The 25,145-nt window shown below is 47.3% G+C and overlaps 1 protein-coding gene across 6 annotated transcripts in view; it reads left to right on the top strand.

The window, feature by feature from the left end:
- ZFHX3 (zinc finger homeobox 3) overlaps window positions 1–25,145 on the top strand; it is an 832,685-nt gene that overhangs the window by 566,247 nt on the left and 241,293 nt on the right. The window contains exon 1 of one of the 6 annotated variants that reach the window (XM_090063358.1): window positions 18,307–18,393. The exons of the other annotated variants lie outside the window; for them this stretch is intronic. The gene's annotated coding sequence lies outside the window, so the exon portion shown is untranslated. Of the gene's footprint in view, window positions 1–18,306; window positions 18,394–25,145 lie in introns of those variants that run through there. 6 annotated transcript variants of the gene reach the window in all.

Here is a 25,145-nt window from a genome sequence, read left to right as displayed (position 1 = left end):
AAAGCCGTTGGCGTGGAGAGCTGGTTGGTTTCTGATAGAAGGGGGTGGCCATGGGCTCACTGCAAACTTTCACCATGGTGTCCAAGACACTGATTTGTCGGACAGGTATTCCAGAGGGAGATTGGTGAAGGGGTGGAAGATGACTTCATCAGTGACTTGGATGAGGGGGTAGAAAGCACCCTGTTCAAGTTTGCTGATGACACTAAGATGTGGGGGGATGTGGGCGCACTAGAAGGGTGCAATAGGCTACAAGCTGACCTTGACAGGTTGCAACGGTGGGCGGATGAGAATAGGATGGGGTTTAACACTGATAAGTGCAAGGTGTTGCACATGGGGAGGAAGAACCGGCACCACACTTACAGGTTGGGGAACTCCCCTCTTGCCAGCACGGAGACGGAAAAGGATCTTGGAGTCGTCATTGACTCCACGATGAACATGGGCCGGCAGTGTGGGGAGGCAGTCAAGAAGGCCAGCCGTACCCTGTCATGCATCCACAGATGCATCTCGAGCAGGTCCAGGGAGGTGATCCTCCCCCTCTATGCGGCACTGGTCAGGCCGCAGCTGGAGTACTGCGTCCAGTTCTGGGCGCCACACTTCAAGAGGGATGTGGACAATATGGAAAGAGTTCAGAGGAGGGCCACTCGTATGATCGGGGTCAGCAGGGCAGGCCTTATGAGGAGAGGCTACGGGACCTGAACCTGTTTAGCCTCCACAAGAGAAGGTTAAGGGGGGACCTTGTGGCCTGCTACAAACTGGTCAGGGGGGATCAGCAGGTATTGGGGGAGTCCCTGTTCCCCCGTGCGCTGCCAGGAGTGACCAGGAATAACGGTCACAAACTGGCGGAGGGTAAGTTTAGATTAGATATTAGGAGGCGCTACTTCACAGTCAGGGCGGCTAGGGCCTGGAACCGGCTTCCAGGGGAAGTGGTGCAGGCTCCTAGCCTGGGGATTTTTAAAAGGAAGTTAGATGAGCACCTTGCCGGGGTCATCTGACCCCGGTGCTCTTTCCTGCTAAGGCAGGGGGTCGGACTAGATGATCTACCTAGGTCCCTTCCGACTCTAGCTACTATGAAACTATGAAACTATGTAAAAGTCTTGGTGGGATTTGTCAGGAGACTCCCTTCCACGTGCTACATCGGTCATTGATGTGTCTTCGGTGTAGCGGATGGAAGAGAGGGCATCTGCAGAGGAAGCAGACTTCTCGGTCTGTCATAAATATATTGGCATACTGGGGGGCCAGATGTGTGCCTGTGGCAATGCCATTCATTTGTAGGTAGAGGGAGTCCCCAGATCTCAACTCGTTGTGTGAAGACAAAGTGGGAGCGTGTGATGGAAACAGAAGCAGTGTTCTCCTTGGGACTAATGTTGTTTATGGCTTGTTGCCCACCCTGCTGGGGGATGTTGGTGTACAGATGTGTGACACACATGGTAGCTAATAGAGCGGCTTCTGGAAGCTCGTCAGTGGGGCTTAGTTTCCCTAGGTCATTGTCGTTGTTGGCAGCAACCTCAGTTTGAGGATGATCTCTACCACGGCTCATTGACGGGTCATGAGATGACTTAAGAGTCCAGTCCTTGAACCACAGATCAGTCCCCAGGAGCTGCAGATCTTCCCACGGGGGAGAGCAGGCTGCAGGCTGGGATTCCTCTCCTTTTCCTACCTCCGCGCTTTCTTCTGGGCTTTGAGGGCAAGATGTGTTACCTCAAAATGGGCTGCCACTTGGTTGAGACTGCGGCACTATTGGACCCAACTTCTCCCAACTCTTGACCTTGGCATCCATTTTCTTGAGGTATGCTTCCAATGTGTCCTTGTTTCCTTAGGAAAGCTGCGGTGTCTTTCAAATAGCTGGATGCTCCAACGGTGCATGGCAATAAGATAGCACCAACGTACCCTGAAACACCCTCCATGATGGTGCCAGGGCCAGAGACAGTGGCACACCCTGCATTGCCAAGTTTGTGGATCTTGGGTAATAAGAAAAAGTTGCCTGCCCTGAGTTCCCAGGGGAGGGAAATAGTAATCCTCACTTGTGTTTCCAGAAGTAGGTCCTTTAAGAGTTGATCTGGTTCCTCCTGGTATTATGCCATGGGGTCTTCTGTCAGGAGTTGTCAAGCTCCCTGTTGGAAAGTTGTCTCTTGGCTTCCTGTGTGTGTGCTGCTTTGCCCATGACAGCAGTGGCACCCCCATTATCAGCCTGTTTAGGATGATATCAGGGCTGTTTTTAAGGCTGAATGTGGCTCTACTTTCTGCATGACCAAAGTTGTAATGTAAGCACTATTTTTTGGCAATCTTAGAGTGGGCACAGAGGTGGAAACAGTTTGTGGCTCTGGTCTGTGGTCGGTTGAGCAGCGCACGGCTTCTTGTCCTTAGTCATGGGCAGTAAAACAAGCCTTGAATTTCCCCACAGCTGCAACTTATTGAGGTGAACGGGGACCTTACTGGCAGTCCAGTAGATGAACGAGTACTCCAGCGTTATCTTGAGGGGCAAGTGTTTCAGTGTATTGCTATTGGGTCATATTGCTATGCTAAGCAAAGCATGCTTGGCCCTTTCCAGACAACGAAGGCATCAAGATTTCTGTTCCAAATAATGTATAATCTAAATGAACAACCCATTGGCAAAGGATGGGAGATAGGATACAACAAAAGAGAAGTGAGTACGTGGTAAATTTGGGCAGAAATCTTTCTCAGTTCGCTGAATTTTGTGTTGATTATGGCAACACTTCTCTTTGGGGAAATCTGTGATCTCTCTGCTTAAGAGTTGTCCATAACATCTCTCACTTGTCTAGGTTCAAAATGCAGTTAGAAGCCCAGCTCCTCTTTAAGCATCCAGGCTCCCAGTGAACTTTCAGGGGCCTAACTACCATTTTTTACCTGAGTCTGTGTGGAAGAGCTGTGTTTTGAGCAGATACTTTGAAAGAGGAGAAGATGAAGATATGATGGACTAGCTCAAGGAAGAAATCCCACGACTGCATGTGAGGAAGGATTGTCATTTGGTGACAAGGGCGGGTAACTAGGAGTCGGAGAGCCCTTGTTCAGTCCTCAGCCTTAGCATGCACATACTGTAGGACCGCTGTGTGCCTCAGTGCACCTGCCTGCAGAATGGAGAGAATAACTTATCCCACAAAGGCTAGGAGACTTAATGAATGAATGTTTTTAAAACATTCACAAATCTTTGAATGAAGCATCTCATATCAGTGAAAAGGCTGTTGTTGTTCTGATTGTTAGACGTAAAACAAAGTCCTGGACAGCTTGAATCAGTACTGAGTATGTGGTATTTTTTACCAGGGGGATGGGCCAGTGTCCCGACCCGATTCCATCTAGAAAAGGATGGCACGTGAAATAAGGTAACTGGAACTAGCTCGGCATCCTCGACAATCCCCATAGATGCTTCCCCAAAAAGCAGGCTGCCAGGAAGAAATGAGAGACAGGAAAAAATCCGCAGCAAAACGAGGGAGATGCATACGCTCACCGACTGAGGCACCAGCACTGTCTGTTGGGATAGCGTGGGAGAGGGTCCATAGCTGTGACATCCACGCCACGCGGATCAGTGCAGAGTAGGTTCAACTGTCCCAAACGTTCAGACTTTCAGTGCGTGTGCGCCTCGTACCTTTTGTGAGGCTGTTGAAGAAGCAGGGCATGGCCCTCTCAGGACAAGGGATCCCCGTTTAATGGAGAGAAGGAAGCATCCAAACCATCTGAAGGACATGTACTTCATCCATTGATAGTGGAGGTTTGGGCAACTTATTTCGCAGCTTTTTCTTCCTGGCCCTTCTTGCCTTCCCAGCGGGAGCGCGGCGGCGCTGTGTCGTAGAGCTGAAGCCACGGCTCTGCTGAGCTGGAGGGGCCGAGCAAGAGCCCTTTGGGGTATTGGCTGTGCTACTTATTAATTCATGTGGGAATTGCAGGGAATACAGATTTCAACACTGGAAAGTGGGAAAAAAACCAAAGCTTTGAGGTATCAGGTAGTGAAACCTCAAAGGGAGCTGAGGAAAAGGAGTGCTGGAGTAGGGGAAGGGGCTGGACCATCAAATGTCAGTGATTTAGCGAATCAACTGGGTGCCGCCTTTGGAGAAAAGTGAGACCATTTGCATCCAGCTTAGGTAACGGATAAAACTGTTATAAATAAACTGTGAATATGATCAAATGAGCATGGATGCTCCAGTGTGGGCATGCCGTGGCACGCGGGAAGTGCAGCTCTGAAGAAGCACAAAGGGCTTCGGTCCGAGGCAGCGAGGTGCATCTAATCATATGTCAGCGAGAGCTGCTTAGGAGCACACGACTCGCCCCTCTCTTCCCGGAGGCCCGTCAGCGCCCCAGTCCTAGAGACACCGAGGAATTGCGAGGGCATCGCAGAAAACACGGTTGTTATTTTCCCATAGCTGTGAAAAAAAATGGCAAAGGCTTCCTTGTCTGTTCTCTTCCTCCTCCCAGTAACTCCCATTAGGGAGGAAAAAAAAACAGAAACAACTAAGCCAAAATAATCCCGACCGCCATGAGAAATGAAGGCCGTCAGAATGACATTTGACACCATCAGGCCACAGCTGAAGAACAAGGGAAAAGTTTTCGGACGACTGTCACTGACCCATAGTCCCTCACTCCTAACCTTGCTCTCCAACATATGTTTCTCATTTCCTTGCTTATAGCTGGTCCAAGCTAATGATATGTGTTTTGGCAGCCATCCCGTGCTTGGCATAGTGCCTGCCTTGTTCTCATTGTCCCAGCTACTTACAGAAACCCCTTTCTCTGTCTTTTTCTCTCTCTCAGAAAACCAGCTTTATAGAGCAGTAAATATGCAAAGCAGCCTTGCTCTGTGCAGCTACCATCTTGAATAGTCCGCTCCCCCACCCGCCGCACGCCCCATAGCGGCATGAAGACACGGCCCACAAGTGAGGGGTAAGTTCATACAAAACCAGTGGAAATGCAAGCATTCTGGCCCATCGAGCCTTGCATTGCTATAAATATGAGGAACACGGCTATTTTGAGGGACGATGGCATGGGAAAGTGCTGCCTGGAATCTGTCAGAGGAGACGGATCCGTCCGGCAGACATGGGAAGAAGGACCGAGCGCTCGGCACAGGGCGCAAGAGGGCATCAGACTTGGCAACAGCCAGGACTGGTTAAAATAGGAGTGGGAGATGCCAACATCTTTGGTTTTCTGCCTCTGTACTTGCTAACGGCCTGCAAAGTGATCAAGTCAGGCAGGAGGGTGCCGCGATGGATAAGGGATCGGCCTGGGACGCAGGAGCCCCAGCTTCACTGACTGTTGGCGTGGCCTCGGTCCTCCCGAACGGCTCTTGGTGTGTCTGCCTCACAGGTGTGTTGCGAAGGTGAATCTGGCTATGAATTAACTAGCAAGTTTAATGATAAGGCCGTAGAAGTATCTAGACACAAAGGCGTTTGGCTTTTGGTTTCTTGTTGGCATGGGGGCGAGTATCGGATAAAATAGATCGTTCCGTTTTAATGCCCTTTTCCTGGATGCTCGGGGCATTTTGACACGTGCTCTGGGAGGCGCGGGAGGGGGCACTTTAATTAGCGATCCACACTAATTAAAGGGCCCGGGCGCCACGTGTATCAGTGTCCCCCTCTCTGAAAAATGGCAGCAGGGTGCTTTGAATTACAGCTCATCAGATGGGCTTTAGTTCAGAGCGCCTCGCTGCCATTGTCTGGTGCAGGGACGCTGGTGCACGTGATGCCAGAGTCTGCTGGAGCGCCGTCACTTTTGTGCTCCAACAGACTCAGGTAGTCGAGTCTGCTCTGACACGCTGGGTTTCCAGAGCCGGCTCCCGCACGTCTGTAGGCGCCCCCGGGTTCCCTACGAAATCGTGTCGCCCCGTTGCTGTCACACAGCAGACGTGCCTGTATAGGCCAGTGAGTAACACACCTTTAGCAAGGACACTCACATGTGCCTGTTGATAGCAATGCATTAAAATTAAACAACGTGTGACAGTGAAGCCGACAGCCTGCGAGGCACAGACTGCTGATGGCAAAGGGGCTCTGTTGTGCGAGGACCACGGGAGGGCAGGTGGGCAGCCTTTTGGACAGGGCTTCGCTGTCCTCACTCCTGCTCCCGACTGCAGAGAGGGATGTGGGGCCCCAGCTCCCGAACCTTCGGGGTGAGTATCGTCACAGGACACGCAGCCCGTGACCAGGCCTGCATTGCTCTCCGCTGCAGCTGCATCGTGCAGGCATGAAAGGGAGAGGGAAGACTTCTTGATCCTCCTGGCCTATTTCACGCTGGCAGAGGGTCAGGCAGTCTGGCCCTGAGCCTCTTTCTTTTCCAGTATGTTGAACATATTATGCGCTCTCTGTATTTTTATTGAGATTTTTGTTTTAAAGTTTTGCACACTAACTTTTTGGTGCAGGTAGAGATTTGCGCATGGCTTAATTTACACATTGCTTCAGTACTAAGCCAAAAAATCCTCCAGCTTTGACTCTGCAACCTCACTGAAAACTTGTTCCTCTTTCAGGCAAAGCAGCAGGTCCTAAAAACCATGAAATGTAGGATCTTGAGGAGCTCATAATGATAAGGCAGTATGAATAGCCTCTCTTTGGAAACTAAAAAGCTCACTATTATAAATGTGCCTCCTGATCACCTTTGCCTCAAAACTGCATTAACAGAGGGCCAGTCTAAAAGCAGATAGGGCTCACATCATTTAGTGCTTTATAAATTAAAGGCAGTGCCTTAAACATAACCTGTAAGTCAACCGGGAAGCAGAGCAAATGACAGAAGACAAATACAACCCATGTTTAGTAAGAGACTGGTTGCATTCACCACTCGATGCAATTAAATATTACACTAACCGAACATTAAGGTGATATAAATTGGAGGTGACAAAGGTAAGGATAGCATGGTGAGAAATGTGGCCGCACATAAATGAGGAAACATTTCTGACACCCTTGCAACCAAAACCAGTGGCAGCAGATAGGAGTCTAACAAGACCACCAGGCCATAAGAATGCATAGAAAATGAAAGGCATGCCCACTCAGAAAGATTGCTAATAAAGCCTGTCATCTTCTTCTTGTTGCTTTTCTCACTATATAAATATAATTTCTATTTTGGCTGGGCCCTTCTCCAACCCCCGTCTTATTTAAAAACTAGGCAGAGTTTTCAGCAGCAGGGGCTCAGTCTGAAGAGGCAGAGACATGCCACTGTATTTGATCCACATGCCGAATACTGCACAGCCAGTGTTTCCACTAATTCTGCTACTGACCCCATATCAGCATCATTCAAGCACAAGATGCACATACCCTGGGTTAGTGCCCAGACTTTATTAACAAGATAACTCTAAAGATGATAATGTTAAACTCTAGCGCAAGCTCTCCGGGTTCAGTTATTTGCTAGAATAACTTTCTTATGATTTTTACCTCCCATCCTGTATTTCGAAGGCTGTTGCAACCTGCCTTATATTCACAATGGAGTTAACAAACCACCCCAGGTCCAGTAAACCATTAAAATTTAATCTGCAGCAACAGTAGAGTCAGGACATTTTTCACAGCAGAGAAGGTACCTGCGTCGAAAGCTGCAGTCACTGGGCAGCATCTACTGCAAACTACACAATTTGGTTGCTGAAATACTGGGCATTAGCATTTCATCAGCCATGAGGATATCAGACTGGCCTGACGGTGTCACTACGCGAGACGACAAAGACACAACAAGATCCAAGTTGAAGCTGGTGATTCCAATGGAAGATGAGGTGTAGATTTTGAAGAAGGAAGTTAGCCATTGCAACAGGTTCAGTGCGACGTGGCAAATCCTCTCTCACTTGGCGTCTTTAAGTCAGAACCGGTGTTGGTCTCGGGTACTCACTCCAGCATCAGCCCCGTAGCTCTTCTGGAGCCAGAGTCACTGGATGAGCTGCTAAGACCTGTTATGAAGAATGTGGTCAATTCTGGCCCTAAAATCAGTGTTGAAATGGAGGTTAAGAGGGGAGGCTGAAAGTAGCTCTAAGCCTCCCTAATACTTCCAGGATGTGGGGATGCTGTGGGTGCTGGCGTTGCTCTTGGAGTAGGGCTTTTTTATGGGTGACTTCAGGTTATAGCTGTCAAGAATCTCCTCTCAATCAATGCACCAAATGCACTCATGAAAACTATTAATCAGTCAGCAAACTTTATAACGAGCGCTCGCTGAATGATGCTAAAGGACACAAACGCCCAGCCACCAGCGTGAGAACACTTTAGAAAGACTTCACAGGCTGCGGACTCGAGAGAAAGCTGCGCAATCCCTGCAGAACATGAGCCCCATGGCATCGCGAAGATGAGTCCAGCGCAGCGGCCCCGCATGCTGACTTGGGTAGGAGAGCCAGGAGTTGCCACGGCCCAGGCTCCACCTCTGAGTGAGCCACGAAATTCATAACTTTCCTGGACACCGATTGCTCTGTACGTGGTCCTTAGCTCCTGATGGTGTCTCTGCTCCACCAGTTTACTGCGCTCCTCCCCTGACTGTTTTCATTTACATAATGGGGTTTAAAAAGAAGTAGTAACTGTTTTTCCTGCTGTTTAACGTAAGTGTCACCTGCTTCTCTCCCAGACCTGGTGGAGGGCCATTTGTGCCCGAAAGCTTATCTAATCTCTCTTCCGACTGTACACTTGACCCAGTGAAAGATATTACCAAACAACCCTTGCTTTTCACAGGACTCTCTGTAGCTAGCAGAGATGTGCCCACCTTCCTCCGTCGCGCCTGGAGGCTGCACGTGCACGTCGCAGCGCTGTTCAGGAGGAGCGGTCCCCTCCAGGGCTCAGTCGGCCCCTGTGTGCCACTCGCACAAGTTCCTAGCAGGAGACACAATGACTCCTCTGAGGCTACTGACTTTCAAACCTTTACTGAGAAGGTGGTGGATTTCTTAAATGCAAAGGGACTCTTCTATGGGGAGCATTTAATGGAGAATACCCCATCACAGATGCCTTGGGAAGTGTCAGGTCTGGAGAAATGGGTCCCACACTGGAGACAGCATTGAAGAGGAGAACTGGCATATCAGTGGTTAAAATATCACCACGTTTCACTTGCCTTGGATTTCCCATAAACATTCAGCGAAGCTATTTCACTCAATCATGCATATTAACTACTTAAGTTCCCCTCTCCAAGGATGTGGATTGTTATTTTATGCCAAATGTGCTGTAATTAAGTTTGACATAAGCACATGGATTAAATATGTGGTTTGGGGGGCAGTGGGAGATGCCTTTTTCCTTTTTTAGCCAGATGGCGAATGCAACCAAATAATATACATTTTTTTAAATGCCCTATTTTGTTTCTTTTTTTCCATTGTAATCAAACCACACAGGTTAATCCACGAGCTGCTGCAGTTCCAAGGCCAGTTTCTTTTCACTAATTTGAAAAAAAAAGAACGATAAAAATTACCAAGGTTTTCATTACACTCCACGTGAAAGCTCCCTATATGAAGTGTATGTATTGCAGGCTAGAGCTTATTGGAAATAGCATCTGTTGGCAGAGAATGGATTATTACTGAACGAGGAGTGGTGATTGTTCTTCAGTTTGCCCAGATTAACTGGAATCTTTTTTAAGTTTCAGAACTTTAATGAGGACACTCTGTATTTCAGTTTAATTAATTATATTGTTATGCATTTTATGATTCACTTCACTCTGTAGTGAGGAAGTTACCTGCTTTTAATGTTGAAAAGCCCTCAGGTGATCTTTAGAGCAGGCCCTACCTAATTACTTTATTTACTATTGCTATTACATATTATTGCTTATTATTTTTACTACAATAGCACCCAAATCCAGAGACAGGCTTCATTGTGTTCGGTGCCGCGCACACGCGTAGAGGAAGACATCTCGAACAGGGATAATAAACGGTGAGGAGTGGAGGAGATAGAGAAGGTGGCACAATGAAGCAATACGAGGTGCAGTTATACAAACAAAGAATGTGCGCCATGGAATAGCTTGAGATCATTTAAACTTATTTTAATTACCGTCTTCACAAATGCGTTTCACATCATAACCTTCTGCATTCCTATAAACTCTACCTCCCCTAGAAGAATTGGACCGGGAGGCAGTTATGTCTCTACTAAACAATCTATTGTTTCTTTGCTTTCCCCTAGCCTGTATATTCCCTGTTTTCCCTCTACTTATTATTATTTGTTCCCTTGGCTAAAGGAAACCCATCTTGCCATTTTTTTTAATTCAGTGACCAAGATATTCAAAAGTGACTGGTATTGCTGGGACACCTCCGAAGGACCTGGCTTTGGTGGGGAGGGGAGCAAACCAACTAAACGCGAAACCTGAGAGTGAGGGAGGCTGCGGCCCAGAGAGCTAATAGACTTCTTGGCTGGGTATTAAAAGGCAGAGGGAGGCCCTGTGACCTCTGTGCATGCCACGGGGGAGAGCAGAGCACTGCTGAAGAGGTGAGTCCGGTTCTGCTGTCCACGCGTCCAAAGCTAATTAAGCTGGGTTTAGGGAAAAAAATTGCAAGACTGACTGGCGGTCTGGAAAAGCTGCTTTGCAGTGAGGCACATCAATCTATTTAGCTTATGCAAGACAAGGTTCAGAAATGTACCATGATCTACAAGTGTATCCATAAAATATCTCTGGTGGTAGAAAAAAGGGGAAAGGTCTGCCTGGATGTAGACGGCCCAGCGAGCTAACATGATTAAAGCATGCTAGTTTGTCTTCCCCAGTAGCACGTAAGGGAGTGATCTGTGATCTGGCTAGCATTGCATTGGACCACAGGATTTTCCAGCCTGCATGACCAAAAACATATTTACTGCTGGGTCAGCTGTGACGATAGAGGCACCATTATTTTAGTAGTCAAAACACTGCAAGATTCAGTAGCTGGAGGCTGAAGGCAGACAAACTGGGACTTGAAATAAAATGTGAATTTTAAGAGTGAAGGTAAGACCATGATCATGGACGTGACCTGATGTGTGTTTGGTTCAAAGTTTCTAACAGCTGGCTCGTGAACAAGTTGGTAAGGACATAGCAGACCATTTCAGAAAAGCCAAATGAATACTGCTTTCTTCAGAGGCTCCAGAAGTCTGAGTATATTGCTATTTGGGGTCAATCCTGAGGGTTGCCTGCAGCTATCCTGAACCACATGAGCTGCACTTCCCCAATCAAGAGCTCAGCTGCTCTTGAACATTTGTCGGCTCGGCCCTTTGAAGTGTTTCAAAGGCATTTGAGACATTTCAGTTGTTACTTCTGTCCATACCCTCCACTTCAGGTGAATTGTTTCTCAACATTCATAAATGCTTATAAGATGGCACTTATAGGCAAATTCTTACGGTCATATTCACTTTCTGCAAATTGGTACTTATAAAAAGGTTACCGGTTTGAGAGGGATGGCCGTGTCTATGTTCCATCTCGTTTCTGGTCCTCGAGAGATTGTGAACAAACAGAACAGTTCTGGACCTGCAATTCTTCAGCAAACACCTGAGAAAGTTCAGGTGCAACGTGGAGATCTTGAACTATATATTTGATAGACTATTGCCAAGGAATTTCCTCTTTTCAAGCTTTCTGGAAGATTCCTATCTCTCCATCTCTTTTCCTATCTGAGTACCTCATGCTTTGTTTTCCATTCAGGTACCACCATTTCTACCACCAAAGTCTGTGCTGCTTAGCGTTTGTGACCTAGTGGTGCTTACCAAAGTCTTAGTAGCACTAACAGTGGCCCTAAGGCAAAGGGCCATTCATTCACACATATCCATTTCCCTATGACCTATTGATTTGAGCACGATCTATAGTTCTTGGTAACTCATCTCCCAGTGGTTAATTAGGCTCTCTTTAAAACATAAGCAACAAAACAGGATTTTAGGAGGATGCATGATACCCAGAAGCACCAAGTGACAATTCGTGATGCTTTTCAGCCTGAAGACCCAGGGCTGTCAGCCTGCCAAGGAGTCGCCGAGCACAGTCCCACCGGGGGAGTCTCAGCCGTGTCCACGCACTGCTTTCGGATTCAGTAAACAGGTGATTACGCTTGGTTCAGCACAGACACCTTTTCATAATATGCTGAGGGCCTCAATCAGCGATCAGCAACCTTTTCAGTTTGCAGGTCGGATTGACCCAGCTTGGACCGGGGGCAGGTGGGCGCCGGGATCCAGCCACCCCCACTGCTTTTCCCGGCAGTGCCCTGGGGCAAGCACGCACTGCTGAGACCCCCCCACTGACTGCCTCTGACACACCACGTCTGCAGTCGGATCAAGTAGGTCGATGGGCTGGATCCAGCCCACGGGACACGTGTTGCCAACCTCTGGTCGAGCTCAACGAACAGGGCGTCCGTTCCACTGGTTCCTGGAGGAATGATTTTTCCCTTTGCAAAGGCAAAGATGCTGTGATCAAGTCAGCTTTTCACCTCTTCTTTGATAAACTGAAGACATTGTGCTCCTTCAGGATCTCACTGCAATTTGAAAGGCATGGTTTAAAGATTTTCTTTTCTATATTTCCAAATGTTTCATTAGCCTTTTTGGCCACAGCGTGTGATAGGCGGCATGTTTTCACAGGCCTGTTTCCGACAATCCCCAAGTCCTTTTGGGAGTCGCTGCTTTCCAGGATGGTGCCCGTGTCCTTTATGTGTAGCCTGCGTGCTTTGTTTCTAGATGTATGTATGGCTTTGCTTATAGCTGTATTTAAAACCATGTTATTTATTTGCCTTCCTCTTGCCAAGTGTTTGAGTATCGGTGATCTGTCTAATGTGATCCTTTGATGTATAGAGGGGAATGGGAACAGAGAGTGATTTCGCCTCGGTATGCAGCCCTGGGAAGAATGACAATGTAATATTATGCCCAGCTCTGGTGTCCAAATATTAATAAAGATGTTGAAAAATCAGAAAGGGTACAGTGGAGTCACGAAAAATGACTGGCATTGGGAGATTTCAGGAGCTCAGTCTTCCTACCTTTCAAGAGGACAATTGAATGGTGATTTGATTATGCTATATAAAAAGTTCCTGGAAGGAAAATATGAGGTATTGGAAGGTTCTGAAACAGCAAGAACAAATGGCTAGAAGTTAAAAGATAAATTTAACTTAAAAATAAGGAACACATTTTTAGCAGATGGCTCTCAACCCCTGCAACAAGCTAGCACGGGAAGTGATGGAGTCTCCTTTCTTGAAGTCTTCAGATGAAGATTAATAACTTTCTAAGAGACCTGCTTCAGTCAGACACACAGTCCTGAGCTCAATGTAGGGATAGCTGCATGAAATTAAAAAAAACCAGTATCAGGATAATTTGACAAGACTTATTTTTCATGAAAACTTTTGGTTAGTATTAAGTGCATCTTCCTCCTTAATTGTTGAATGGTATGGTCCCATATCGAGGGGCCTCTCTTGCCTAGGTCAAAGCTGCGTGTCCTTTTTAAACTGTGATGCACAACTGGCTTTCTTCCCATCTGGAACTTTCCCAAGTTTCCAAAAAGTATTGAGAATTAACAAAATCCTCTTGAGAGCTCCACAGCCAGCTCATTTAAAATTAAAATGATCCAGGCCTGCTGATTAAAAAAAGAAGAAATGTTTGAATTTAGCAAATGCTATTAATACCCACCTTAATTACTACAACATCATCATTGTTATGTGCTTGCATCGCCCAGCTTCATTCCAGGTGGAAAACAAGTGTTTATTGAACTTGAGTCTCTGCATTGTTGTTGATGGGGTTACCATCTCTATTCAGTCATAACCCAAGTAATTGCTAGGATTTCTTTTGCTCCTGAAATTTCAGAAACATTTGAAAAAATCCCTTGTTACTGTTCTTAGCCCTGTTAGGTATAGACCTAGGTTCTCTTAGCAGTTGTCTCTCTTTCTTAATTTATGATTGCTGTTTTTATAACTGCTTCCACTTCCTTTAAGCCAACGTGATTTTAACCCCTTTATGAGAAGTTCTAAAATTGTAGCCTTTCATGCATTATTTAAGCATTTTTAAACCATTCCCAATTTTCATTCACATTCTTCTGTTTATATTTTTCCTTCTAGTCCATAGGGGTTTTTTAGTTCTGGGAAACCTGTCTCTTGCAGTGACCAGAAGTACTAATGTGTGCATGCAGTACTCATTGGAAGATTTTGGTTTTGGGTTTGTGTGGGTGTGTAAGACTCAGTTCAATGATCAATTCGTCAGACTGGAATCTAATATAGTGTTCTTCTGCAATGACCTCTCCTTGCCATAGTATTACAGCTGGTTATAACTACTACTGTCTTTTATAAAGTCCAGGTCCTAATGCAATTGGCTAAAAATTATACTATTTTTTAATATAAACACCTCAGTTTTGACTGTTCAGTGCAGTGTTGAAAAATACTGTAATAACGGTAGTATTTAATTCCTTACATTTGGGATTTTCCTGTAAATCCCTTGACAAAAGAACCTAAAGACTCAGCTAGTAGGACACAGTTTGAATGACAGCACATTGTTATTGTACTTTATGATTTCTACCGTGTACATTTGTTATATTGAATGATCAGCTATTTGTGATATGATCCATGGGAAAATAGCATTTAAGAGTTCTTGGAAGAGCATAAACACCTTGCAAATGCAATCCTTTTAAGTTTGCATAAGTAATAATCTGTTTGTGAGCTGGGTTGCAAAACAAGCCCCAAATTGCAATTTCTTTGGAAGGATTTAAAAATTGTATTAAAATTTACAATACATGAAATAGCAGCATGAAGGCTCATGCCCAGTCTTACTAAGAGGCTCCGAGGCTCAAAAAACAGGAAAAGGTGGTTTAAAGAATCAATATTGTTATTTAACTTTAAAGATTTTTTCCTGTACTTAACTTTTCAAAGCAAATACTATTATGAATTGTTGAGTTTCTGAATATAGTAAATGACTCGAGTATCTGGATAGTCGGTTCTGGTTTGCCAGATTGACCTCCATTGAGCATGGGAGGCAGGCAAGGAGCCTCGTGTCTATTCCAGTCTCTGGCACTTAAGCAATAGTAATGTTTTGGAGACAAACATACCAGCTAAAATTACTTTTCTAGTTTGTAAAACTGTCATACTTTTGAAAATGGGAGCTTTATTTGGAATAAAGTGAATGCCTAAAGAAAGTAGCTTAATTCATGTATTACAGAGGGCATCAGTATGAGAAAAGTTGAGACCAAACTGCAAGGAATAGGAACTATAGTATATTGTCACATGGCAGAGAGAGAAGACTTTGTTTAATTGTAATTACTTGTCCTGTAAAATATTCTTCCCGTCTCCCAAAATCTGGTGTGGGTCAGACTCCCCCCATGGCGAAGGACCGCAGCCTTTTGTTCCAGGTAAAGAAATGTGAAGTTACCGTGAATATTGCTGGGGACCGTGTTGTTACTTGGGCTGTGTAGTTCTTGCTTCGCCTTTGGTGGATAAAGGCAGCTTCTTGCCTATTTTTTTTTTTTAATGTCAGGGTTAGGATAACAGAGTATTATAGGATTTCTTACAGGTTTTTTACCTCCCTTGACTGATGTCTCTGTCTTCCTTTTCTAGGCCTATTTTTGTTTCTTTCCAAAAAAATACATTTTTTAATTCACAGTCTTTACAAATCCAGCCAAATAACACCAAGGATAGGCTTATTAACAATGAGATTAAAATGGGATGTTTTCAAGCTGGATGACACAAAATCCAGCTTCATTTCATATTTGAAAATATTTAATCAGACATAAATAGTTGCCTTTTTTTCCATTCTGTAAAGTCCAAACTCATGAGCTCATACTGATGCCCTCTGTAATACAAGAAGGTCCCGGGTAATGTGGCGCCCTTGCAGGACGCGATGGGAAACTTGGTTGTCACACCAGACAGCAAAGCTAACGTGTTTAACGATTTCTTTGCCTCCGTCTTCCTAAGTAGGGACCAGAACAGCCACTTCCCTGCTGGGCCCCCCTCAGGCCCCACAGGAGGCCCACCTGGGCCACGGGTTAGCAAGGATTTAGTTAGGGAGCTTCTGGAGGGGTTGGACGTATTCAAGTCAGCCGGCCCGGACGATCTCCACCCTAGAGTACTAAAGGAACTGGCCGAGGTCATTGCAAGTCCCCTGACACGGCTTTACGAGCACTCGTGGTGCTCTGGTGAGGTACCGGAGGACTGGAAGAGGGCCAACGTGGTCCCCATCTTCAAAAAAGGCAGGAAGGAGGACCCGGGAAACTATAGGCCAGTTAGTCTTACCTCGATCCTAGGCAAGCTGTTCGAGAAAATTATGCTGGCACACATCCAGGAGGGGCCAGCAGGGGACTGCATGCTTAGGGGCAACCAACACAGGTTCATCAGTGGCAGGTCCTGTCACACCAACCTGGTGGCCTTTTACGATCAGATCACCAGATCATTAGATGCAGGGGCAGCAGTGGACATCGTCTTCCTGGACTTCTGGAAGTCTTTCGACACTGTCTCTCACCCCGTTCTCATTAAGAAACTGGGGGGCTGTGGTGTAGACACCCACACAGTCAATCGGATCGCCAACTAGCTGGAGGGCCGCACCCAGAAGGTGGTAGTGGATGGGTCCTTCTCAGCCTGGAAGGACGTGGGCAGCGGGGTCCCCCAGGGCTCGGTCCTCGGGCCCGCACTGTTCAACATCTTCATCAGCGATTTGGACGAGGGGGTAAAAAGCACCTGTTCAGATTTGCTGATGACACTAAGATGTGGGGGGTCGTGGGCACACTGGAAGGATGCAACAGGCTGCAATCAGACCTCGACAGGTTACAAGGGTGGGCGGACGAGAATAGGATGGGTTTCAACACGGACAAGTGCAAGGTGATGGACCTGTGGAGGAACAACCGGCACCATACCTACAGGTTGGGGAACTCCCCTCTTGTCAGCATGGAGGCGGAAAGGGATCTGGGGGTCATCACTGACTCCAAGATGAACATGGGCCGGCAGTGTGGGGACGCGGTCAGGAAGGCCGACCGCACCTTGTCGTGCATCCACAGATGCATCTTGAGCAGGTCCAAGGAGGTGATCCTCCCCCTCTGTGCGGCACTGGTCAGGCCACAGCTGGAGTACTGCGTCCAGGTCTGGGCGCTGCACTTCAGGAGGGACGTGGACAGCATGGAGAGGGGCCAGAGGAGGCCACTTGCATGGTCGGGGGCAGCAGGGCAGGCCCTACAAGGAGAGGCGACGGGACCTGAACCTGTTCAGCCTCCACAAGAGAAGGCTGAGCGGGGATCTAGTGGCCTGTTACAAACTAGTCAGGGGGGACCAGCAGGCATTGGGGGAGTCACTGTTTCCCCAAGCACCGCCAGGAGTGACCAGGAATAACGGTCACAAGCTGGCAGAGGGTCGGTTTAGGTTAGACATCAGGAGGCGCGACTTCACGGTCAGGGCGGCTAGGGTCTGGAACCAGCTTCCAAGAGAAGTGGTGCAGGCTCCTACCCTGGGGGTGTTTAAGAGGAGGTTTGATGCACATCTTGCTGGGGTCGTTTGACCCCAGTATTATTTCCTGCCTTGGCAGGGGGTCAGACTAAATGATCTGCTCGGGTCCCTTCCAACGCTAGAAACTATGAAACTATGAGCTGCTAAAAGTTAGTGAATTGACTCCTTTCTGGAAAGAGTTTTGACAGACTTGCTAGTGTGGTTATCTATAGCATGGCTTTTGCTGACATGGTTGTTTTTAAAAAAATCCTTACCACACTAGCACAATTCTGCTTTCACCATGAACGGGTCCCTGTTTATACACCAGTACATTTGTACTTACTTGGAAAACACTACGACCACAATTGGAAGGCATTTGATGTCTGTATGGAGGAAGTAGCCCACATTGTAAACTGTCTGTTTGTATTAAAACATATTAAAAAATTAACTGGCAAGGCTAAGGCCAGAAATCACACTCTGACCTTATTTTTCGGGCAGCAAATGAACAGTGTTCGCCCGACCTCAACAAGGAGCCTGACACTTTGGTGCTTTTACCTCGTGTAGCCACGGACACCTGTGTGCGAGGAGTGGAAGCCATTTGAAACGCGGTAAAGCTTTGGGCCCGCTTTGCCCAGTTGTAAATAGTGACAGGTGGTGCAAGTCACTGGAGGATCTGGCCCATTATCTTTTATGAGCCTCGGAGTAATGGTGTGAGCGCAGAGGAAGTGCTGAAAAAAGGAACAGGAAACAGATGGGAGATGAGATCTTTTAAAACTACACAAATTCTGAGAAATTTTCTGCTGGCCTCACACCTGAGGATTTACTGGTAGCAAAGGGCAAATATTACTCTTTGCACAGATAGAAAGAAAACAGAAATGTGGAGGGGGGAAATGAACTCCAAGTTAATTACAAATGAGCACAAAAGCGCACTCCAATTCTTCCCTGTGGCTGTGCGAGGTGGAAAATGTTGATGAACTAAAACCACATTAGTGTCAAATATATAGGGCATCACATCAGTCTTTCAATTCATTTAGCAGGAGCAGGAAGGCAGGACTCGAATGGAGCCTCTCTCCACGTAGGAAGGCGCAGGCGAGAGGGGAGCTGCTGGGAGGAGCGCGTGGCTGTCTCTAGAAACAAGGGGAAGAAAAGTAAGTTGCTTTTCATTCGTCTCTACCGTTTGGCCACGCTGCGTGGAAGGCAAAGCGTGAACAGGAAGGGGAACAGCAGTGACACCGTGTCGCAACAACAAAGAATACAAATCGGTTCACAAAACCTTCCTCTACCACGCGGTGGCTTTGCACATTTTGCACTGCTGTTTGCGATACCAACTTTTGACGTCACGCTTGTGTCTTGTGGGGCTTTCTCATGCTTTCTTGTCTGAGTGAGGCTGGGCCTTCGAACCAGGAGAAGTTCAATCTTCTTGCTGATAAGATGGTAAAATCTTGCAATCCAGCTGCCCTCTTCCAAACAAATCCCAAGAGCGAGGCTGTCCTGAAATCCAAGACACCCTTCCCCCTCTTCTGCAACTGCATTTCACTTGTGACCTTACACAGCCTGTGGTCAGACAAGATCCTTTGAACACATCCCCAGAGCTGCGGTGATTAGAAGCTCTTTGATTACCCGGCTCAGCTGGTCCTCTGGTCTCCATAATGCTCGCTCTCTCCCTGCCCCCTCCTCAAGCTCAGGCAATATTTAAAGTCAGAGCTCCCCCCTTTTCATTTTCCTATAACGTATTAAACCTCAAGATGTAGTTAACACTAATCCTGATTTATTTAGGATTTATCTGCATTATTAATTCCAGTTGTGTTGGGAAAAAGTGCTAAAGGTTCCAGTCTGTATATAAAGTTTGCTTGTTTATGAGAGAAGAGAGTCCTTTAAAGCTTATCTTTTAGGCAAAATCTCAGATTTTTTTTTTTTAATAATTCAGGTGGAAATTGTCCATAATAATTTGATTTCCCCCCCCAAGTAAATACCCTGTCGGGCTATTTCATGCATTAATCTGGATTTGATGTGGATTTAAACATTTACAATGCAAAATAATTTGGGTTAAAAATAATCCCCCCTGATAAAGCTAGGAGCCCCCCTCCCCAACTGTCATCATCTTTGACAGCCAGGCATCAAATGAGATTCTTGAATATGCAAATTAAGGAAAGAAAAACTGAGCAGGAAAGACTGAGCATGGTATGTTTTATTTGATTCTGCAGTCAATCAAATGTTTTGACTGACTGAATGGGCGAGGAGGCTGGGTCCTGAGTCCCAGAGTCTCGCCCCCAATGTCCCTGGGCATCCTTGTCTTCACGCGGTGCCAGACTGCACCCCGCGCGTGCCCGGACACCTGAGTCTGGGATTTGTAGTAAGAAGCAAGGCTGGTTTGGGTGGGATGTCCTGGGCCACCGTGCCCAATCCTTGCTGTCACAGGCACCCACTTCGTAAAGCCTCTTTCCTGCCCAGTCTTAGGCTAGGGAACTGAACCTGCTCTGTCTTAAAACCAGTTAGGCTTCTTGCCCCCACTTCTCTTTCTAATGGTAGAAACCTTCTTCTAATTTCCAGTATAAATCTTTCCATAGAGTTTATAACCACTGAGCACTGGTGCCAGTGCGCTTCTCTGGGTTAGGTGCCTCTGTTGCCTCTCGGGGAAAGTACAGCTAGCGTGCGGTCCCGTTATGGAGCCAGCCCACGGTTGGAGTTGGAGCCTCAGGAGCTACTTGTCTTTTGATTCAGTCTTGGCATCTTTTTTGTGGAAAGACTTCTCTTCTCACATCAGTTTTGCACCGGTGTAACTCCACCAAGTTCACTGAGTTACTTTTGATTTGTGCAAGCATGAGAGCAAAATGAGACCCAACAATGGCCAGATTTCCCACTGCCTTGGACACTGAAACCCATCCCAAGAGGATATAACATGCCATTAAACCTGATACCACTTGACACCCATCGTTCAGGGTTGTAAGTGGATGCACCAGATGCAAGTTCAGTCCTTAGTTTCACGGCAGTGGGTATGGAGAGGAGTACAGGGACGCTGCCTGGCATTTCTTGGCAAGCCCTGCTCTTATAACTGTGGCTTTTTATAGCGTCGTGGGTCCTGAGGTGTCACGCAGGAGATACGGTTGGTGCACACCAACAGTAGTAACAGAGTCACAATGCTTTAGTCTCTCTGTGTTCACACTCATCATTTGCATGCACTGACATCTATTCTGACTTGCAGCTAACAGATAATAATGCCTCAAAAACTCTTTAGGAGGCACTGCTCGCACAGTGCGATAAGCAGATAGATGTGCCTGGAAACCATACCGTTCAACCGCTATCTTCCCAGTGAGGACCCTTTCGCCACTGCACGTGCTTCCAAGTGGGGGGTTGAAAATGGGCCCGTCACTCTGATATTGGCAGTGCTGGCGCAACGGGGCGACGGTCAGCTGTAACGCCTTCAAATCAAAGTGCATTTAATCAAAGTGCTATTCAGTGACAGTAATAAACTCTGAAACCTTTTGAAGAATGCAAGGCACGGTGGCCCACCATACATTCGTGGCCTCCCAGGTAATTTAGGTATTTGCTGTAACCCATTCAGTGACAGTACCGTCCCGATACTGCCGCTTTCAGGATTTCAGTGGGGAAATGCTATTGTTATACGCTGAGGACACCACACCGGTGTCTTCCTGCATGGGCATTCATCAGCAGCAGACTGGAAACTGTACCAAGTCTTTCTCCCCGATGTGCAAGAGAGTGCTTTCCTGAAAGGTGATTCATAACATGATCTAGAATATACCAAAAACCTAAATCCTGTTAAACCTGAGGTTACTGAATTCTTCCATATTGTATTAATGCTCATCACCTCCTTTTTTTGCAATCAGCCTTGGCTTTTTAAAAATAAATTGCAGATGGTGTTGTTGAGGATGGTCAAGAATGTGTATGTATCCCCCACAGTGTGACATTACCTTGCATAGTCGTCTCAAAAGCTCATTAGATCCATCCTTCACATTTTAAGGAGTTGAATTTGACTCCGGAAGCGGGTTACGTTAGTCCCTGGTTGTTGCTGCGTGCATGGGGAAGGATAGCCCGGATCTGTCTGGGAATCGCTAGGCTGTCATGCTAGCCAGCTACTTTTCTTACCGAACAATACACAGCTGCATGTAAAGCTTGCGAGAGATTTGTCAAGTGAGGAAAACCCAGTCATCAATAAGCAGCTCTGTGGGGTCAGTCAATGAACTGCCTTTCAGATGGTTACCGACCACTGAACTGGTTCTCCAGCAACAATCAAACAGTCTTTAGCTGCTATCAGCCACTTCCATCACCTCCGAGACTGGCAGTTTTCCAATAAAGCCAATATCCCCCTCCCCCAGGGTAGGGCCATCAGCAGGAGGTGGGCATTGTCTTTTTACTCCAGCAATTTGACAACAATGTTAGCTTACACTCTATTAGCAGGCAGCTACACCCTGACCTCTGCCCCTGACATTGACCGCAGACAGCCCACTCGCAGAATGGGCGCCGCTCGTTTAAGGTGGACCGGCGACGTTCGCCAGAGCGGCCCTGCAGCGCGAGCGCGGGACGAGGTCCGTCGGGGGGCCGTGTGCGGGTGCACTCGAGAGCGAACAGATGTGAAGTGGCGCGGTTCGGAAGCGCGTCGCCGCCGAGTTCAGGCCGGCAGTGCCGCGGCCTGGGCTCCTGGTTGAGAACCACGGATCGCCGTCACTGGACAGGTAGAGAGGAAGTGGCTCCATGTGCTTCAGAAGATTAAAGCGGGCAGCAAACTACGCGAGGTGTCCACGTTACAACCGCAGACGATGGAGAGATGCCGGGTGCGGCACGTTTGTGACGTGCGCACAGTGCTTCAGTCTGGGGGGCGGCACGTGAGGAACGAGGAACACGTTTGGATGCAGCTTCGGTAGCCTGAGCCCGAACAGGGTATCGGGGTACGTGATACCCCGGGGCCTGGGGGGTGGACAGGACATAGCACGGCCATAAGTTTAAGAGAACGTTCCCTCAATCTGCTCCCGAGTCGTGGTGGACGTAACACGTCGAACGTTTTCCCTATTGAGGACTTACAGCCCTTCCCCCATCAATAAAAAACATTAGCTCACTAAACATCCTGATGGCTTTGCTTTTCTGGATTAACCCTTTGGGAGCTGGGGTTTCCTTCGTATTTGTAAAGGTATTGATCAGAGATCATGTTTGCCTTTCACACCCTCGCTCTCCTTAGGCTTGATGGATAGTTGCAGTGCTGAAGCTGAGCAGGGAAGTCGCCGCAGCTGCCGAGCAAAGGGAGGCTCAGGGAAACGCCGCTGTAACTGGTTTTGGTGGTTTTCACTGGTTGCTTGTGTGGCCAAAGAGAAGACTCGTAGCAATAGAAAGTGATCTGCTGATTGCCAGCGTTGGGAGCACCCGCTTGATGATTGTTACAGGTAATTCTTCAGCGCAGTACTGTATTAGCAAAAGTTGAAAAGTTATGTCATTCCTGATTAATTAGACTGTTATAAGTCTAAATTGGCTATGACGTTGCTAAACTCTGTTAGAAATGCTGCTTTGTCTTAAGAGAGACACCGCATAAGGAATATTACTGGTAGTTAACAGGTGTTAATAAAACCAGAGTAAAGCATTAAAAAAAAAAAGCACCTGGTTGAGTGAAGGTGGAAGGTGAGATGCTTTCACTGCTGCAAGTTAAGTTCAGGTTAAAGAAGCTGTGAGGAGCATGATGTTAGGAGGAGATTTGCAAAGTAAAAACCCTGTCTTTTATGAATCGGGTATACTTTCGGTGGCCTGGCTGGCTAAGAAAGATTATAAGAACTACCCACCTAACTCTTCTCCCTTTGCTTTGCATTTGACAATTTGTTCTTTCAGTGCACAGAGCTTGGCAGATAACCTGGAACAGAAACCGCGTGTTCACCTGAACTGAGACCATTTTCCTCTTGCACTTCTTACAAGCCGTCCCTCTTCCATGCCCGGTCATAAGAAAGAGTAATGGCTTGTCTGGTTCTGCTGTGGACTGAGAAGAGTTGGGATTATCAGGGCAATATCATCCGGTGATTGAGCCCCTGGGACATTTGCTGCTGGAACTGTCTCTTTGCAGCCCCTTCATAATTTTCAGTGAGTCTACCGGCTCTTTTTGTTAGGCTGAGTACCAGGCCTGTCATCTGTTCGTCTAGTGTCTGGTTCAAGATCCCTTCAGTTTTCCTACTTTCCCCATCTTAAGCTTGAAGAATGAAAAAAACAACCAAAAGTCCAGCTGAGGCTGCTTGTGCATAGCTTCCTTGCAAAGCTGGGTCTACAAAGGTAGTCCGTGCACTGTGCAAAGTCCAGACTCACCCCATTCCTAGGGTTTATTTTTATCTGCAAAGAAAGTAACAGTAAGGTAATATAGACATTCACTCAAACCTCCTCTGAGCCTCAGTTGCTCCCTGGTTTCCTTGTTCAGCACACAGAGATGATCCCCTAGATCCACTTTCCTTAGGCGGGTGGGATGTTTCAGGCAAAGACAGCCAGCCTATTAAGAGCCCATTATTGTAAGATAATGAGACGTGACTGTATAGGCCACAGTCTTCAGACACGTGTGGTGTAACAGGCAGCCAAAAGAGATGCCCTTGCAGCAGCTCCAAGGTCTTTCCTGTCTCTGCTCTTTTGCCTTTCTGGGGCTGGAAGGCCGTCTCGCCCGGCTCCCTGCCCAAGCCGGGATTATCCCTGGCGAAACCATCCAGCCATGCCTAACCTGCAGGGTTTCCACAGCTGCCCCGGGAGCCTCCTCCAGGGCTTCACTGCCCCCACGGGCAGATGCTTCGTTTTAAGTGTCCTCCTTGTCACCTAAACCCGCGCCTTGCGGCCTGGCCCGTTTTGCACGTTACTGATCATCGTCTTTTGGTGCCGATGGCTGAATTGTCTCATTGTTTTCAGGATTCACAGCACAATTCTTCAAGATTTGCAGCATAGCATTGTGAGGAAATTGTCTTTTACCTTTAACAGTACAGAAAATGGCTGAAAACATTTCAGCCCACTTTGTAAATGGGTGTCCTTATCTACCTGCCAACAGGCCATTTCTGTGCCTGGAAACGGTTTCCGCACAATAGTTCTGCATAGTTTCCACACAATATTTTCCATTTCTTTAAAACTGTGGCCTCAGCCTAAAAGGGACGTGTCTCTCCCTTTACGACATGCCCATCAGAGAGGCAACCCCTGAGAGACAGCAGGTTTCGGAGGAATAATTAGGAGGCTGCTCCAAGCCCACCCCTGCCACCGATTGTCTGCATAGCCCTCAGGAAGTCATGTCACTTCCTTGCTGCGGAGGTGGTAACGTGTTGTCCCTTATCTCGAGGAAGGGTTGAGAGGGTTAAGTGCATATTCCGAATGCCGTATCAATATTAAAGTACACCGTATTGTTACGGGCAGCTGCAGCATGAATAATTACACTGTGCACTAGACTCATCGATCAGGCGTCTTCCTGCGAGCAGCGTGATGATCACCTGCCCCGCCATGGGTCTGGTCCGAGAGGTAACGCATCCATTTCCCCGGCCCGGCCCGTTAGGGTTTGTGTAGGAGGATTGCTCTCCTCCCGCACGGATGCTGGCAACTGCACCAGTCAAGGTGGGGGCAGATTATGAGATCCTGATTGATGGACTGTAATCCCTGTGCTATACTGATCTGATCTGGGGAAGATTATATTGAAGGTAGCAGCTCATCTCCAGTGCAGAGAATGGGGCTCAGCCCATAAATAGGGGTTTAATGAGATCTGACAAGCATGATTTCTCTGGTGATATAGTAAAACAACATGGCCAATTCTGATGGCTTGGGAGTCCTGACCTTTAACAAGGACTCGTGACGTGGAGCACGCTGCCCAGGAGAGGGAGCAGGGCAGGAGGCCAGAGGGGCAAGGTCAACAGATAATGAAGTGGTCAGCATTGGATTTCTGTCACTCAGGCGG

The sequence above is a fragment of the Crocodylus siamensis genome, chromosome 9, assembly GCF_052110815.1.
Source record: "Crocodylus siamensis isolate JL-2025a chromosome 9, ASM5211081v1, whole genome shotgun sequence".
Taxonomy (NCBI): domain Eukaryota; kingdom Metazoa; phylum Chordata; order Crocodylia; family Crocodylidae; genus Crocodylus; species Crocodylus siamensis.
This window is presented reverse-complemented; position numbering and strand designations above follow the sequence as displayed.